At 39.7% G+C, this 14,378-nt stretch overlaps 1 protein-coding gene across 3 annotated transcripts in view; it reads left to right on the top strand.

The window, feature by feature from the left end:
• Positions 1 to 14,378, top strand: part of MYO1E (myosin IE) — a 220,819-nt gene that overhangs the window by 104,071 nt on the left and 102,370 nt on the right. The gene's annotated exons all lie outside the window — the stretch shown is intronic.

Below are 14,378 nucleotides of genomic sequence, written 5' to 3'. Positions count from 1 at the left end.
AGAAAGAAGAGTCAAGTAAGCCCCTGTGTATCTGTTGTCCAACTTGTATAGTTATCAATATATGGACAATTCTGTTTTATCTCTTCCGCTCATCCTGCCCCCACTAAATTATTTAAAGCAAATCCTAGACGGCAAGTCTCTTCATTTGTCAATAATTTAATATGTATCTTTAAAAGATAAATTCTTATCGTGCCTTAAAAAAAATAATAATTCCCTTAATATCTTCTAGTATTGCCATTATTTCAGTTTCCTGACTACCTTACAAATTCTTTTTTACAGTTGGTTTGTTTTTACTTTGAATCCACACAAGGCCCACATATTGCACTTGGTTGCTATGTTTCCTAAGTCTCTCAATTTTAACATTCTTAACATTTTAAAACTTTGGCTTTTTTGTTGTTGTTAAGGAAAAAGTTGTTTGCTGTACAGAATTTTTGTTCATTCTGGAATTGGCTGTTTGTTTAAGTATTCCACTGTCCCATATATTTCCTCTGGATTAGTAATTAGATCTAGAAGCTTGATCAGATTCACATTCAATTTTTTGGCAAAAAAGGCTTCATGGGAAATGCTGTGCACTTGTCTTTGATCTCTCTTTGCACGATGTTTGTATTGTCAGTGGCCCATCTGTTATAAATTCTTCTTTCACAGCCATTGTTTAATGATTCGTTGAAAAGGGTTATTTTCCAATTATATTAATCCTCCTGGAATTCTATTTTGTTACCTTAAAATACAATCCATACAGGAAACCTGTATAAAAAGCTTGATTGGTTGCCTTTACTTTCCAGTTTACAAAGCAATGAATTGATGCCCTAGCAACTTCCCTAGGTAATACATTTTTATTTTCAGTATCTTTACAAACCAGTGGATTTTAAGTACCTTAGCTGTTTTACTACAGTGCAGTCATTACTCTTTTTTAGGCTCAATTGTTCTGTCTTTGACCCGTGAGAGGACCTCGTGTTGGTTCCTGTGTCCCTTGAATATGCCATCAGTAGTTGTTGAAAGCTTCCTTGCTTTCAGTTATGAAAGAAGTCTCAGGCTTATCTTGATTATTTCCTGCCCAAAACCTGGAAATGGTTATCTCACCAAAAAGCCCTGGTTCATTCATGAGAAATGGTATTTAGAGACCACTAATCTGGACACTAAGAGTGCTCACTGCCCTATGTTCCCAATGTCCCAGTGCTTCTAGTTCTTTTCAGAGGAAAAAGCTAGTCAGTAGGATTTTTTTAAAAGCGAAAAATGAAACATGCTCATACCGATATTTCCAGTTCATTTTTAAAATACAGGGATTTTATTTCTTTGATTTTTTTTCTTTGTATCCAATTTCTTTAATGCTGAAAATCTTGGTTCCTGATGACATTAATGCAATTATGTGCTTTACATTGTATATAAATATAAATACAAATGCAAGTATATGTGTGTGTGTGTATATATATAAAGAGATAAAACAAGTAATTTTCATTAATGCTTAAAAATAGTAATACCGGTATTGTTACTAGCAATACTAATATATTTTAAATTTTCTTAGTTCTTTTTTCCGTAGGATTTAGTCAAAATATTGGATTTCTGTGTCATTAAAGTGCAAACTGACCTACTCTTAGACCTATTTATTTCATTTTTGTTTTTAGAGATTTAAATTTTTTTAATTTAATTTTGTTTCATAATTGTATAAAATATTTACGTGCTCCATAGTCTAAACTAGAAAATAACAACAAAGCAGAAGCAGATGTAGCTCAAGTGGTTAGGCATACTTCCAATGTACAAGGTCCTGGATTCAATCTCTCCTAAAAAACAACAACAACAACAAAACCAAAGCATTTCAAGACTAATATTGACTTTATGATATTTTACCATATTTCTGTGTGCATCTCTCTATTAGTCAGCCAAAGGGATGCTGATGCAAAATACCAGAAATTGGTTGGTCTTTATAAAGGGTATTTATTTGTGGTATGAGTTCACAGTTACCAGGCCATAAAGCATAGTTTACTTCCCTCACCAAAGTCTATTTTCACGTGTTGGAGCAAGATGGCTGCCGACGTCTGTGAGGGTTCAGGCTTCCTGGGTTCCTCCCTTCCTCAGGCTTATTTTTCCTGGGCTCAGGGTTTCTCTCTTCCTGAGGCTTGCTTCTGTTTTCTATGTGAGCTTACTTCCTGGGGCTCAAGCTTAAGGCTTCAGCATCAAACTCCAACATCAAAATGCCAAGATCAGAATCCCTGAATATTGTTCTTTGCTGTGACTTTTATCTGTGAGACCCCACCCGCCAAGGGGTGGGGACTCAACACCCTAATCATAACTCAATCATGCCCAGGTACAGATCAGATTACAAACATAATTCAGTATCTATTTTTGGAATTCATAACCATGTCAAATGCTACAATCTCTGAAAAAGAACATTTTTTTAACTTAACCATAGTACCATTATCACAACTAAAGAATTAATGATTGCTTAATATCTAAAAATAAGCAGTTCATATTCACACTTCTCTAATGGTTGCAAATATGTCCTTTCCTGCTCACTTATGCAAATCAAGTAATACAGGTTATATTTGGTTGTCTTAAATCTTTTTTACCCCTGCCATAATTTCCCCACTACCACCATTTTTTGTTTTTTGCTTTTTTTTTCCCCATTATGGTGACTTGGTAAAAAGACCACACCGGTTTTCCTATAGACTTCCCTGCTATTTGGATATGTCTAATTACTTGCTCGTGGTCTCATTACTCTAGGTCCTTCAACTGGATTCCCTGTAAACTGAATGACTGCTCTGTTAAGGGCTGAGTTGAATGATTCCTGTCTGAATGTATTATGAGTGCAGAATAAATATAACCTATTATCTTGGGGGCCATAAGAGAGCTTGCTCCTTGTGCTAAGGGCTTCTACCAAGAGGGAAGGCAGTCTCATAGCTGGAAAACCTAGCAACTTTTAATATCATTTAATTAGGAAATAAAAAATTAACGATGACCCCCCTGATCAAGATGGTGAAGAAGCTTCAAAGCTCTGTTCATGGGAAGCAGATGTGGCTCAGGTGATTGGGCTTCCACCTACCATATGGGAGGACCCAGGTTCGATCCCTGGGGCCTCCTAGTGAAAAAGAAGAAAAGAAAGCGTGCCTGTGCAGCAGGCCTGTGCCCACATGGCAAGCCAAGAGTCCGCGTGGTGAGCTGAGTACCCACACAGTGAGCTGAGTGCCCGCACAGCGAGCTAACTCTCCACATGGGTGCCCGTGCCGCAAGCCAAGTGCCCATGCAGTGAGCTGAGTGCCCACACAAGTACCCACGTGGTGAGCCGACTGCCTGCGTGGTGAGTTAGTGCCCGTGCAAGTGAGTCACACAGCAAGATAATGATGCAACAAAAGAGGGACAAAGGGGAGAGTCAAGGTGAAGTGCAGCAGAGACCAGGAACTGAGGTGATGCAACTGACATGGAACCTCTCTCCATATCAGAGGCCCCCAGGATTGAATCCTGGTGAATCCTAAAGAAGAAAGATGAGAAGAGAAGGCAAAAAAGAGAAATAGATACAGAAGATCACACAGTGAACGAACACAGACATCAGAAAAAACCCCAGCAGGGTGGAGGTGGAGGAGGGGAAAGAAAAAACCGCTTTTTCACCCACAAAAGCTTTGAGCAACCAACAAGAACTAGCAGAAACACCTTTTTTTCAAAGCTGAAAAAAAGTAAAAGAAGAAGTTAGAGGACTTTAGTAACAATAGGGCAGTTGCTGAATTGGAAAAAGTCCACTTAAAAGTGGTAGGACCTTGTGGCATCCTGGCTGGCCCTTTCCCCATCCTCTCATTGACTTGACTTGGAGCTAGCACATGCTCCTAGTATATATCCCTGGTTGTAGTTCCACAGGGAGAGTAACCCTTATGCACATACTGGAAACATATATGTTTGACCCAGTCTACTGTTTTGGTGGCCTGAGGAACTCACTGCCCCAGAACTTGCCTTTTATGTAGAAGGCAGTTCACTGAGCTCTTCTACAGAATGCTAAGGGACAGCTGTCAAGTATCTGCCTGGGGCAAAGTACTGGTGGCTGAAGGGCATACAGTACAATGCCCTGGACCATGAGGAAACTGTTTCCTAGGGAAGAGGGGACATTCCTATGTACATAAATGGAGGAATTCCTAGGACCAGTGCACATACCCCAACAAGACACATGCACAGAAAGGACCAGGAAGGCCTCTACACTGTGACCTGGCACTATTCTTTAAACTCATATGGATAAGCCCTGCAGGAGAGCGCTCACACAGATCTGTCTGAAAATTCTGAGAAAGGTGTTTTCCTTTTTTCTTTTTTCTCCTCTCCTCCACTTCCTCCTCCTTTTTGTTCTTCCTAGCATTCAAGGAAAGCACTATCATAATGCTTGCTGGATAAAAGCTTAAGGAACAGATGCCTCCGTCTAAATTCCAGGGTTAACATGTTAAAATATTGTCCAGATTTCAACACAAGATTACAATACAAACAAACAGGAGGCAAAGGAGAATATTAAAGCATTGGATATCATCAATGAAGGTGATCAGACCTGGGTCATACCAGGCAAAGACTTTTAAAAATGGTCCTGAATATGCTCAAATAGCTGAAGGAAAATATGGACAAAGAACTAAAGGAAATCCAGAAAATGATAGATGAACACAAAGAGAATATCAGTAGAGAGAAGGAAATTATGAAAAGGCACCAAACAGAGCTGAAGACTACAATAACAAAAATTCCCTGGCTGGGTTCAACGGTATATTGGAGCTGGCAGAAGAAAGAATCAGTGAACTTGAAGATAAGGCAATGAAATCATCCACTCTGAGGAGCAGACAATTCCAAGATCCCAAAGCTAGTAAATGGTAGAGTCTCTCTTTGAACTTGTCATTGTCTGACTTCAAACTCTACATTCCTTCTGGTAATTGATACTTCTTTGTGTCTCAGTTTCCTACATTTTAATGAACATTTTACTAGCTGCCATGTGCCATGTGCTTTTGTTAACCTGAACCCTTCATATATTCCTGGTTGTGGTGTTCTCTGCACACCACATACCCAGGAGGTTGATGATTGTGCTTGTCATGAATTGAAGCACAGACATCAAAAACTCTACCTTATTAATACCTTAATCTCCAGTTTCTTACACATAAATGGAGAGACATTTACATACTAGATAATGGCTATGCTGGGGCCATTTCTTTATCTTAAATGACTTGTCATCCCTGGAAATATGTGAGGGAATTATGGCTATGTAGTGATCCATGCCTTCTGTCACTCATTGAAACCCCTCATCCAATGAGGAAGCCAGCAGTTCAGCTTCACAGCCTACCCCTGCTTTTTACTCCGTAAGTCATGTAGTTTTACATGTGTACCCTTATTAAAGAGACCCTAGTATATTATAAAGTTATCTATGTTTTACACATAAAAACAAAGTGTTAGTGTATTATAAAGTTGGCCTACATTAAATGAAGGGAATTTTTTTTTAAGGTTTTTTAATTTATTTCTCTCCCCTTTCCCCGCCACGCCCGCCCCCCCCACCCCCCGTTGTCTGTTCTCTGTGTCTATTTGCTGCGTCTTCTTCTTTGTCCACTCCTGTTGTTGTCAGCGGCACAGGAATCTGTGTTTCTTTTTGTTGTGTCATCTTGTTGTGTCAGCTCTCCGTGTGGGCAGTGCCATTCTTAGGCAGGCTGCACTTTCTTTCGCGCTGGGTGGCTCTCCTTATGGGGTGCACTCCTTGCACGTGGGGCTCCCGTATGTGGAGGACACCCCTGCGTGGCACGGCACTCCTTGCGCGCATCAGCACTGCGCATGGGCCAGCTCCACATGGATCCAGGAGGCCCGGGGTTTGAACCGCGGACCTCCCATGTGGTAGGCAGACGCCCTAACCACTGGGCCAAGTCCTCTTCCCAAATGAAGGGAATTCTAATAAACATTAAATAAATATATAGTAAACAATTTTATTTTTTATAATTTAGCAAAGCTCTTATGAGATGATGTAAAGAGTCTCTATATAAAAAGTTATACTGAAAAGTTTAAATGGATATCTTTTGATAAATTTTTAAGGGGACACATTTCAACTATTGGACTTCTTCTCAACTAAAAGTTGGGATCCTTCTTTATCAAATGGGCATTACTATATGAAGGCTTTAGAAGGGACTCCAACTGAAAGAATTTGGAGAGTCTGTTTCTTCAACCCAGGCCCTTCCTCTAATCCAAGAATTCACAAACTCTGGCCCACTGCCTGTTTTCATTAGTGAAGTTTTAATAGAACATAGCCATGCCCATTTGTTTATATATTATCTTTGACTGCTTTCACACAATTGGAAAGCTGAGTTGTGACAGACGACATGGCCTGAAAAGTTGAAAATATTTAATATCTGATCTTTTATAAAAGAAGTTTGTTAACTCATTCCCTGAGCACCAATTATCTCCATGATATCCCCATTTATGTGATATATCAGGATCTCAAATTTAATAAGCTCAAAATGGTTTTTTGTATTTCTGCCCCAGACCTATTCTACCACCTCCCTTCCAAACATAGTTGCCAGATGAATCCTCCTTAATTCTCTTATTATTTTGTTCCTGCTTTTGCTAAAATCTCAGTGCTTTCCATTGCCCAGTAGAGTCCCCAGTCCATAGCTTGGGATCCCTCCAACTCTATTTTCAACAGTTCTTAACTAAATTGCTCTACTCTTTTTTCTTGAACAAGTCATATTCATTTCTGTCTCCAAGCCATTGCTTGGGTTATTCTCCCTGCCTGGAATTATTTCTCCCTTTCCCCCCAAGCCTTTCTCATCTACTCAGCCTACATTGATCTCTCTATCCTCTGAATTTTTGAAGCACCTTCATTTTGACCACCTACTTAACATTGTTTTTTCTTTTTTCTTTTTTCTTTATTTATTTTTGTGTGTTCCTTTTTAGTAATTTTTCAGTCCTCAGTGCTTAGGCCTCTTTGTTTTCCCAGTATGCACAATAAATGTTTAATGATAATTTAGAGGCTGAAATACTTGAAATAAGCTGTAGGTGCTATGTGCATTTGGAAAAAGGGGAGATCAATTTGAAATGAGCAGTCAGCAGAAGTGTCAGGGTGGGGCACTCAATGTGTGCCCTCCCTGCTGGGATACATAGGATGAAGGAAACATGAATGTCCTCATGGCCTCTGGAATCCACTCTGCTTGATGGGAGAAAATGAGCACATCCATGAAGTTGATAAAGAAGATTTACATTAACCAACAGTTCATGGTCAGCTATTTGGGAGCCAGAACTGTGTCTTCCACTTTTCTGTGTTTTCCTATTGCCTGTTTCTATGTTAGCAACATAGCATTGTGCAGGATTGATTGATTTGAGGGATAAGGAACCTCCTTAAATGACAGGCTGGGTGATGATGGCTTGAAGGTTTCTGTGCAGGAACACAATACACAAAAGGCTGGTTCACAAAAGCAGGTCTGTTGGTCAAAAAAATGTCATTTCGAGGGAATACAGAAACCAAGGAGGTGATAAAGACCTACCCAAGTTAGAAAGGCAAGGTGAGGGAAGCAGATTTGACCCAGTGGATAGGGCATCCACCTACCACATGGGAGGTCCAAGGTTCAAACCCAGGGCTTCCTGACCCATATGATGAGCTGGCCCACGCGCAGTGCTGATGCACACAAGGAGTGCCCTGCCACACAGGGTGTCCCCTGCGTAGGGGAGCCCCACACGCAAGGAGTGTGCCCTGTAAGGAGAGCCACCCTGCACGAAAAAAATGCAGCCTGCCCAGGAATGTCGCTGCACACACGGAGAACTGATGCAACAAGATGACACAACAAAAAGATTCCGGGTGCTGCTGACAAGAATACAAGCAGACACAGAGGAACACACAGTGAATGGACACAGAGAGCAGACAACTGGGGCAGGGGGGCGGGGGGGGAAGCTTCAGGGAAGGGGAGAGAAATAAATAAATAATAAATCTTAAAAAAAAAAAAAGAAAAGGAAAAGAAAGGCAATGTGAAAACTGAAATGTGATGTTCAGTAAGCCTATGAAGGAATAAAGAAGCAGGCAGGTGATTGTGGACTCCAGACAGTGCAAAAAAAAACACAACACAACAGCTATGGCTACATTAGCATTGAAAGTGATGAGCGCTTGAAGGGTTGGTAGACACCTATGAGCCCAGTAAATGAAAAACTCATTTATGTCCTCTTGGTTCATTAATCTTCTGTTTTCCAAGATCCAGAATTTGGATTTGTGTTCTTGAATTATGTATGTGACACCTATGGATGCCAGAGACATTTATGCAAAAAGTAATCATGGTATAGTAAAAGAGGAACAAGAAGCAAGTTTTCCTTGTATTTTCTCTCATCTCTGTATCAGCAGATAAGAACTTGACAGTGTGGCCAGAGGCATTTCTAGAACCTTTGCTAACTGACTTCTATGAGATTTACTAGGCTTTGGAAAACTACTTTTTGTGGCATTTTTACTGCTGCCATTAAAAATAGATTCCTGGAGCTGATGTCGCTCAAGCAGCTGAGTGCCCACCTCCCACATGGGAGGTCCCAGGTTCAGTTCCTGGTGCCTCCTGAAAAACAAAAACAAACAATGAGCAAAACATATGATAAAACCAACTCAGAGCCGATGTGGCTCAGTGGCTGAGTGCCAGCTTCCCACAAAGGAGGTCCTGGGTTCAGTCCCCAGTCCTGGTACTTCAAAAAAAAAGTGGATTTCTGGGGACTTCTGTGAAAGATGACAGAGTAGGAAGCTTCAGAATTCAGTTCTTCCACCAAAACAGCTATTAAACAAGCAGGAATTAACAATTATTAGGAAATTCCAAGGGCCAAAAGAAAACTGTACAACATTCAGGGAAGAAATGGAGGATGAGGCTGGTAAATTATGGTAAAGAACTGCAGATTGTTCTCTCCATACAGCAGCTACCAGCACCCATCCCCCACTCTCATAGCAGACCACACAGGGTCCAGTCCCTGAATAGCTGCTGTGGACAGAAAGGGATGTAAAAATCCTCTTCTCCAACAACAGGGGTGTACATGGCTGATCACTGATCATAGCTTTTTATTGGCCATTTGGATTGCTGGGTCCTGGCTCTGAAGACCCACCCAGGACAATAAAAGAATAGCATCAACAAAACCAAAAATTGGTTATTTGAAAAGATCAACAAAATTGACAAACTTTTAACTAGACTGACAAAGAAAACAGGAGAATACAAATAACAAAAATTAGAAATGAAAAGGGGGACATTACTTCTGACCTAACTAAAATAAAAAAGGATTGAAAAGGAGGATACTATGAACAACTATATGCCAATAAATTAGATAACATACATGAAATGGACAAACTCTTAGAAACACACAAACTACCTACATTTACTCAAGAAGAAATATAAGGGGAAGCGGAGTTGTCCCAACAGATAGGGCGTCCACCTACCACATGGGAGGTCCAAGGTTCAAACCTAGGGCCTCCTGACCCATGTGATGAGCTGGCCCATGTGCAATGCTTGTGCGTGCAAGGAGTACCATTCCACCCAGGGGTGTCCCCCGCGTAGGGTATCCCCACGCACAAGGAGTGTACCCCATAAGGAGAGCTGCCCAGTGTGAAAGAAAGTGCAATCTGCCCAAGAATGGCACCGCACACACGGAGAGCTGACACAGCAAGATGACGCAACAAAAACAAGACACAGATTCCAGGTGCCGCTGACAAGAATATAAGCGAACACAGAAGAACACACAGCGAGTGGACACAGAGGGAAGACAACTGGGGGGGGAGGGAGGAGGCAGGGAAGGGGAGAGAAATAAATTTTTAAAAAAAGAAGAAGAAATATAAGATCTTAACAAACCAATAGTAAAGAGATTAAATCAATAATCCAAAACCTCCCAGCAAAGAAAATCCCAGGACTAGATGGTTTCATAGGGGACCAAACATTCCAAGCAGACTTAATTCCAATTTTGCTCAAACTCTTCCAATAAATTGAAGAGGAGAGGACATTCCCTAACTCATTCTATGAGGTCAACATCACCTTCCTACCAAAGCTGTTAAAGATAACAGAAGAAAAAAAACTACAGACCAATATCTCTTATGAATATAGATTCAAAAGTCTTCAAGAAAATATTAGCAAACAGAATCCAATAGCATCTTAAAAGAATACCATGATCAAATGGAATATGTCCCTGGTGTGCAAGGTTGATTCAACATAAGAAAACCAATTAATATAATATATCACATTAACAGAATGAAGGGAAAAAATAATCACCTCAATTGATGCAGAAAAGGTACTCAATAAAATACAGCACCCTTTCTTGATAAAACCACTTTAAACACTAGGAATAGGAGGAAACTTCCTCAACATGATAAGGGGCATGAAAATTCCACAGCTAACATCCTACTTAATGGTGAAAGACTGAAACCTTTCCTTCTCAGATCAGGAATAAGACAAGGATGCCCATTGTCATCACTATTATTAATACCTAACATTGTACTAGAAGCTCTTACCAGAGTAATTAGGGAAGAAAAAGAAATAAAAGGCATCCAAATTGGAAAGGAAGAACTAAAACTTTCCCTATTTGCCAAAGATATATGCCTATAAACGGAAAATCCTCTAAACTGCACGACAGAGCTCCTATATCTAATAAATGAACTCAGCAAAGTGGCAGGGTACAAGATCAATACCCCAAAATCAGTAATGTTTCTATACTCAAGCAATTGGGAGAAGAAATCAAGAAAAAAATTCCCTTCACAATAGTATCTAAAAGAATCTAATACCTAGGAATGAATCTAACCAAAAATGTAAATGACTTGTACACAGAAAGCTACAAAACATTCCTAAAAGCAATTAAAGAAGACCTAAACAAATGGAAGGATAATCCATATTCATGGATTGGAATACTACATATCATTAAAATGTCAATACTATCCAAAGCAATTTTTAGATTCAGTGCAATCCCAATCATAAGCCAAACAACCTTCTTTGCAGAAATGGAAAAGCCAATCATAAAATTTGTGTGTAAGTGTAAGGGGCCCCAAATAGCTAATGCCTTTTTTTTAAGAATTTATTTATTTCTCTCCCCTTCCCCACTGTTGTCTGCTCTCTGTGTCCATTTGCTGTGTGTTCTTCTGCATCCACTTGCATTATCCGGCAGCACTGGGTAACTGCGTCTTTTTTGTTGTGTCATCTTGCTGTGTCAGCTGTCCATGTGTATGGCGGACTGTGCTTTTTTCATGCAGGGCGGCTTTCCTTGCGGTGCACACTCCTTGTCCATGGGGCATCGCTATGCAGGGGCGCCCCTGCATGGCACGGCACTCCTTGCGTGCAGCAGCACTGCACATGGCCAGCTTACCACAAGGTCAGAAGGTCTGGCGATCGAACCCTGGACCCTCCATATGGTAGATGGATGCTCTATCAGTTGAGCCACATCTGCTTCCCACTAATGCCTTCTTGAAAAAGAAGAATGAAGTTGGAGGACTCATATTTCCCAATCTTAAAACTTATTATGGAGAAGCGGATGTGGCTCAGGCAACTGAGCTCCTGCCTACCACATGGGAGTCTGAGTTCAGTTCCTGGTGCCTCCTGGAGAAGATGAGCAAGAAGGCGAGCTGGAGTGACATGCAGGGTGGCAAGGTGACTCAACTAGATGACACAGTGAGGTGACACAACCAGGATACACAGCAAGGAAACACAATGAGAGATGCAACAAAGCAGTGAGTGAAGGTGACTCAGACAATTAGGTGCATTCCTCTCACTTGGGAGGTCCCAGGTTTGGCTCCTTTACCTCCTAGAAAAAGAAGACCAGCACGCAAGAAATGGACACAGTACATGCAAACAGTGAGGGGGTGGGGAGAAATAAATAAAATAAATCTTTAAAAGAAAAACATATTACAAATCCACAGTAATAAAAATAGCATGGTACTTGCACAAGGACAGACATATAGACCAATGGAATAGAATTGAGAGTTCAGACATCAAATGATGAATGCACATCTATGTGATTATACCAAATACCATTGTAGTATACTTTGGATGAATTGTATGCTTTATTAATATGTTATCAGTAAAATTGATTTAAAAGAAGAAAGCAGCAGCCCTCACATTTAAGGCCAGCTTATTTTTGACAAGGTGGCAAAGACTACTTAATTGGTAAAGAATAGTCTCTTCCACAAATGATGCTGGGAAAACTGGATCTCCACTTGCAAAAAATATATATATATATATAATCTCATATAATATACAAAAATCAACTAAAAATGGATCAAATACCTAAATATAAGAGCCAGGACTATCAAACTCCTAGAAGAAACAGTAGGAAAGCATCTTCGGGACCTGCGTTATGCATTGGTTTCTTAAGCTTTATACCCAAAGCACATGCAATAAAAGAAAAACTATATGAATTCAGGACCTCTTCCAAAAAAAAAAAAAAAACTTTTCTTCCTCAAAGGGCTTTATCATGAAAGTAAGAAGACAACCTACACATGGTAGAAAATATTTGGAAACCATGTATCTGACACAGAATTAATATCTAGTATATATACAGAAATCCTTCAACTTAACTATGAAAAGACAAACAACCCATTTAATAAATGGGCAAAAGACCTGAGCAGACATCTCAAAGAAAGCACATGAAAAAGGTGCTGAACATCATTAGCCATTAGGGAAATGCAAATCAAAACCACGAGATATCATTTCATATCCATTAGAATGAATGCTTTTACAAAAATGGAAAATAATAGGTGTTAGAGAGGATGCAGAGAAATAAGAACATTTATTCATTGCTGGTGGCAATATAAAATGGTGCAGCCACTGTGGAAGATAACTTGGCGATTTCTCAAAAAGCTAATTGTAGGACTACCATATGACCTGGCAATCCCATTACTAGGTATATACCCAAAAGAATTAAAAGCAAGGGCTCAAATAGATATGTACATACCAATGTTCATAGAGGCATTATTTACAGTTGCCAAGAGATAGACGCAACCCAAGTATCCATCAACCAATGAATGAATACAAATGTAGTATATACATACACAGTGGAATATTATTCAGCCATAAAAAATACTGAAGTCCTGATACATGTGTGACAACATGAATGAACCCTGGAGATACCATGTTGAATCATATAAACCATACACAGAAAGACAAATATTATATGATTTCACTGATTTGAAATAATTAGAATAAGAAAAGTCATAGAGTCAGTATCTAGAATATAGATTACCAAGGAACTAGATGAGGATAGTGAATTGGAAGTTAAGCCTTAAAATGAACATGGTTCCTATTTGAAAAATGGAAATATTTTGGTAATGGATGATGGTGATGGTAACATGACCTTGTAAATGCAATTAACAGCACTGAAATATATATCTGAATATGATTAAAAGGGGAAATGTTAGCTTGTATGTATGATAACAGAATAAAAATTTTTTAAAAATCTATGGAACTTCACTACAAACATTGAACCCTAAACTAAACCATGGACTTTAATAGTACAATGTACTTTCATCAATTGTAACAAATATTGTACACCAGTTCAAGGTGTTGGTATTAGGGTGGTATTTGGAAATCCTGTATGCATGATTTTTCTATAAACCTTCAACTTCTCTAATAAAGGGGAGATAACATGGATTCCTATCACTTTTGGCCTGCACCAGCTCTTTCCACCTTAGCCTGTCTGAAAAAAAAAAGTTTTAAAAATATGTTATCAATCTGAAAGCATCATACTGTACAGTTTCTAATTTTTTTGTTTGAATTTTCTGAAACAGTTGTTTTTTTTGGAGAGTGGTGCATTCCATCTTAAAGTATCCAACACTAGTTTACAAAGTCTTTGTAGATTGTTTCTTAAATAAGTGCCAAATAAATCATTTTTAAAGGAAAGATGTACAAGATTTTGAAGGTAAATCAATAGGACTTGGAGACTTGCTGAATATGAGAATTTTGGTAGAGGAAAAGGAGAAAGTTATCATGTTTGAATATGTGCCTGCTTCAACAGACATTTTAGATTTGGAATCCCTAATAGTTGTAATAAAGATTGAAGGGGAAAAAATCATAGCCCCTCTAATATTGGGTCTATGTCTCTACTCTACCTCAGCACCGTCAAGTGCCTCAGTGATTCTGAAGCTGCCTTCCTGTCTTTGTATTTCAGGAACCTTTTATTATTAGCTTTGGAACTCTTTGCAGGGCTCTCCTCTGCGTTTCTTTGGATCCACCCAATTCTTGTTTATCCCGGCAGTGTTGGCCTTTGAGGCTTCCCTGTCCCTCTGACTTTGGGAGGCTCTGCCAGCTCCCCCCCACACCCTCTCCCTGTAGGGAGGGCTGGGATCCAGGAGGACAACACTCTGCCAGTGGCTTTGAAGAGCAACGTCCCAAATCTACCCTCTTCCCCAAGCTCCCTGCAAATCTTAACCTTCTAGCCTTCCGTGGCACCTGAGCTTCCTTTATTATCAG

This window comes from Dasypus novemcinctus, chromosome 3 (genome assembly GCF_030445035.2).
Source record: "Dasypus novemcinctus isolate mDasNov1 chromosome 3, mDasNov1.1.hap2, whole genome shotgun sequence".
NCBI lineage: Eukaryota > Metazoa > Chordata > Mammalia > Cingulata > Dasypodidae > Dasypus > Dasypus novemcinctus.
Note: the sequence above shows the minus strand (reverse complement) of the source record. Positions and strands in the feature narration are given on the sequence as shown.